The following is a 4,514-nucleotide window of genomic DNA, read 5'->3' as shown; positions in this document are numbered from 1 at the left end:
GAGAAGCGGGAGAAGAGAAGAGGGAGAAGAGAGAAGAGAAGAGAAGCGGGAGAAGAGAGAGGAGAGAGAAGCAGAGAAGAGAAGCGGAGAAGAGAGAAGAGAGAGAGAAGAGGAGAAGAGAGAGAGAGAGAAGAGAGCAGGAGGAAGAGAGAAGAGAAGCGGGAGGAGAGAAGAGAGGCGGAGGAGAGAAGAGAAAGAGAAGCGGAGGAAGAGAGAGAGAAGGAGGAGAGAAGAGAGAAGGAGGAGAAGAGAAGAGGGAGAAGAGAGAAGAGAAGAGAAGCGGGAGGAGAGAAGAGAGAGAGAGAAGCAGGAGGAGAGAAGAGAGAAGAGAAGCGGGAGAAGAAGAGAGAAGAGAAGCGGGGAGGAGAAGGAGAGAGAGGAGAAGCGGGAGGAGAGAGAGAGAGAGAAGAGAAGCGGGAGGAGAGAAGAGGGAAAGGGGGAGGGAGAGAAGAGAGAGAAGGAGAGCGGGAGGAGAGAAGAGAGAGAAGAGGAGAGAGCGGGAGGAGAGAAGAGAGAGAGAAGAGAAGAGGCGGGAGGGGAGAAGAGAGAGAGAGAAGAGAGGGGAGGAGAGAAGGAGAGGAGAAGAGAAGAGAAGCGGGAGGAGAGAAGGAGAGAAGAGAAGCGGGAGAAGAGAGAAGAGAGAGAGAAGAAGCGGGAGGGAGAGAAGAGAGAGAGAAGCGGGAGGAGAGAAGAGAGAAGAGAAGCGGAGGAGAGGAGAGAGAGAGAAGCGGAGGAGAGAAGAGAGAAGAGAAGCGGGAGGAGAGAAGAGAGAAGAGAAGCGGGAGGAAGAAGAGAAGCAGAGAAGAAGAAGAGGAGGAGAGAAGAAGAAAAGAGAAGCGGGAGGCGAGAAGGGAGGTAGAAACACAGGGAAATATAATGACCTGTTCTCACCTCATCTACAGAACAATGCCAGATCCATTAATTGGCCTGTCAGTGGGGACCTCCACACACAGACAGCGACTGTCAATTCTCCTGTGGAGAAGACACTTTTATAGACACACACATATTCCAGTGAATCTGTATTTCTCTCTTAGCTATTGGTTAAATTCTATTGGTTCAATTACTGTGGTTCTAATGATTCTATTGGTTTAATTATTGTGGTTCTAATGATTCTATTGGTTAAATTACTGTGGTTCTAATGATGCTATTGGTTAAATTACTGTGGTTCTAATGATGCTATTGGTTAAATTACTGTGGTTCTAATGATGCTATTGGTTAAATTACTGTGGTTCTAATGATGCTATTGGTTAAATTATTGTGGTTCTAATGATGCTATTGGTTAAATTACTGTGGTTCTAATGATGCTATTGGTTAAATTACTGTGGTTCTAATGATTATATTGGTTTAATTATTGTGGTTCTAATGATTCTATTGGTTTAATTATTGTGGTTCTAATGATTCTATTGGTTTAATTATTGTGGTTCTAATGATTCTATTGGTTTAATTATTGTGGTTCTAATGATGCTATTGGTTAAATTACTGTGGTTCTAATGATGCTATTGGTTAAATTACTGTGGTTCTAATGATGCTATTGGTTAAATTACTGTGGTTCTAATGATGCTATTGGTTAAATTATTGTGGTTCTAATGATTCTATTGGTTTAATTATTGTGGTTCTAATGATTCTATTGGTTTAATTATTGTGGTTCTAATGATTATATTGGTTTAATTATTGTGGTTCTAATGATGCTATTGGTTAAATTACTGTGGTTCTAATGATTATATTGGTTAAATTATTGTGGTTCTAATGATTCTATTGGTTTAATTATTGTGGTTCTAATGATTCTATTGGTTTAATTACTGTGGGTTTAATGATGCTATTAGTTTGACAGATTCTTTGTTTATTCATCTTTAAGTCCCAGCTGTTGACATATTCAAAGGAACCATCAGATTATATTTAGCAGAGCAACGTTGAGGTGTACTTGTATTTGTTTTGAAAGAGCTGTCAAACGATCACAAACTGATCACAAGCGAGAACAAACGCAGGAAAAATACGGTAGAAATTATGCATTAGCCAAATAACATGTTGACACAAAGCGTTGGTACAGCAGAATTCCAGCTAAGGTTACATCCCAAGTAGCACTTTATTCTGCATAGTGCACTTCTTTTTCTACGAGTCCTGGTGCACTATATAGAATAGGGGGCCATTTAGGAACAGTATCTCAGGGTCAACAAACTCATCATAAAGATAGAAACAGTCCTCATTTAATGGAAAACAGTTACTTTTTGGAAACAGTTACATTTTGGAAACATGCTTGATGAAATGAGAAAGAGAGAGGGAGAGAGAGAGAGATATGGGGGAAGAGAAAGAGAGGGAGAGCGAGGGAGAGCGAGCGAGAGAGAGATATGGGGGAAGAGAAAGAGAGGGAGAGAGATATGGGGGAAGAGATATGGGGAAGAGAAAGAGAGGGAGAGCGAGAGAGATATGGGGGAAGAGAAAGAGAGGGAGAGATATGGGGGAAGAGAAAGAGGGAGAGAGAGATATGGGGGAAGAGAAAGAGAGGGAGAGCGAGGGAGAGCGAGCGAGAGAGAGATATGGGGGAAGAGAAAGAGAGGGAGAGCGAGGGAGAGCGAGCGAGAGAGAGATATGGGGGAAGAGAAAGAGAGGGAGAGCGAGGGAGAGCGAGCGAGAGAGAGATATGGGGGAAGAGAAAGAGAGGGAGAGCGAGGGAGAGCGAGCGAGAGAGAGATATGGGGGAAGAGAAAGAGAGGGAGAGCGAGAGAGATATGGGGGAAGAGAAAGAGAGGGAGAGAGAGAGAGATATGGGGGGAAGAGAAAGAGAGAGAGAGAGAGAGAGATGGGGGAAGAGAAAGAGAGGGAGAGAGAGAGAGATATGGGGGAAGAGAAAGAGGAGAGAGAGATATGGGGAAGAGAAAGAGGGAGAGAGAGAGATATGGGGGAAGAGAAAGAGAGGGAGGGAGAGATAAGGGGGAAGAGAAAGAGAGGGAGAGAGAGAGAGAGATAAGGGGGAAGAGAAAGAGAGGGAGAGAGAGAGAGATATGGGGGAAGAGAAAGAGAGGGAGAGAGAGATATGGGGGAAGAGAAAGAGAGGGAGAGAGAGATATGGGGGAAGAGAAAGAGAGGGAGAGAGAGAGAGATATGGGGGAAGAGAGAAGAGAGGGAGAGAGAGATAGTGGGGAAGAGAAGGAGAGAGGGGGAGAGAGAGATAGGGGGGAAGAGAAAGAGAGGGAGAGAGAGATATGGGGGAAGAGAAAGAGAGGGAGAGAGAGAGATATGGGGGAAGAGAAAGAGGGAGAGAGATATGGGGAAGAGAAAGAGAGGGAGAGAGAGAGAGATATGGGAGAAGAGAGAGAGAGGGAGGGGGAGATATGAGGGAAGAGAAAGATGTAGGGAGAGAGAGAGATATGGTGGGAAGAAAGAGAGGGAGAGAGAGAGAGATATGGGGAAGAGAAAGAGAGGGAGAGAGAGAGATATGTGGGAAGAGAAAGAGAGATATAGAGAGAATATGGAAGAGAAGGGAGAGAGAGAGATATGGGGAAGAGAGAGAGAGAGAGAGAGATATAGGGGAAGAGAAGAGAGGGAGAGAGAGAGAGATATGGGGGAAGAGAAAGAGAGGGAGAGAGATATATATGAGGGAAGAGAAAGAGAGGGAGAGAGAGAGAGAGAGGGATGGGGGAAGAGAAAGAGGGGAGAGAGATATTGGGGAAGAGAAAGAGAGGGAGAGAGCGAGAGATATGGGGGAAGAGAAAGAGAGGGAGAGAGAGAGAGATATGGGGGAAAGAGAGGGGAGAGGAGAGATATGGGGGAAGAGAAAGAGAGGGAGAGAGAGAGAGAGATATGGGGGAAGAGAAAGAGAGGAGGGAGAGGGAGAGAGAGATATGGGGGAAGAGAAAGAGAGGGAGAGAGAGAGATATGGGGGAAGAGAAAGAGAGGGAGAGAGAGAGATATGGGGGAAGAGAAAGAGAGGGAGAGAGAGAAAGAGGGGGGAAGAGAAAGAGAGGGAGAGAGAGAGAGAGATGATGGGGGAAGAGAAAGAGAGGGAGAGAGAGAGAGATATGGGGAAGAGAAGAAGAGAAAGAGAGGGAGAGAGAGAGAGAGGGGTATGGAAGAGAAAGAGAGGGAGAGAGAGAAAGAGGGGGGGAAAGAGAGAGGGAGAGAGAGAGATGGGGAAAGGAAGGAGAGAGAGAGAGAGAGATATGGGGGAAGAGAAAGAGGGAGAGATATGGGGAAGAGAGGAGGCGAGAAGAGCGCGAGAGGAGTATGGGGGAAGAGAAGGAGGGAGAGATATGGGGGGAGGGAGGAAGCGAGAAAGAGAGCGAGAGAGAGAGATATGGGGGAAGAGAAGAGGGGAGAGATATGGGGGAAGAGAGGGAGAGCGAGAAAGAGAGCGAGAGAGAGAGATATGGGGAAGAAGGAGGGGAGAGATATGGGGGAAGAGAGGGAGAGCGAGAAAGAGAGCGAGAGAGAGATATGGGGGAAGAGAAAGAGAGAAATGTGGGGGAAGAGAAAGTGAGAGAGGAAGAGAGAGAGGAAGAGAGAGAGAAGAGAGAGAG

The sequence above is a fragment of the Oncorhynchus masou genome, chromosome 13, assembly GCF_036934945.1.
Source record: "Oncorhynchus masou masou isolate Uvic2021 chromosome 13, UVic_Omas_1.1, whole genome shotgun sequence".
Classification (NCBI taxonomy): Eukaryota; Metazoa; Chordata; class Actinopteri; order Salmoniformes; family Salmonidae; genus Oncorhynchus; species Oncorhynchus masou.
Note: the sequence above shows the minus strand (reverse complement) of the source record.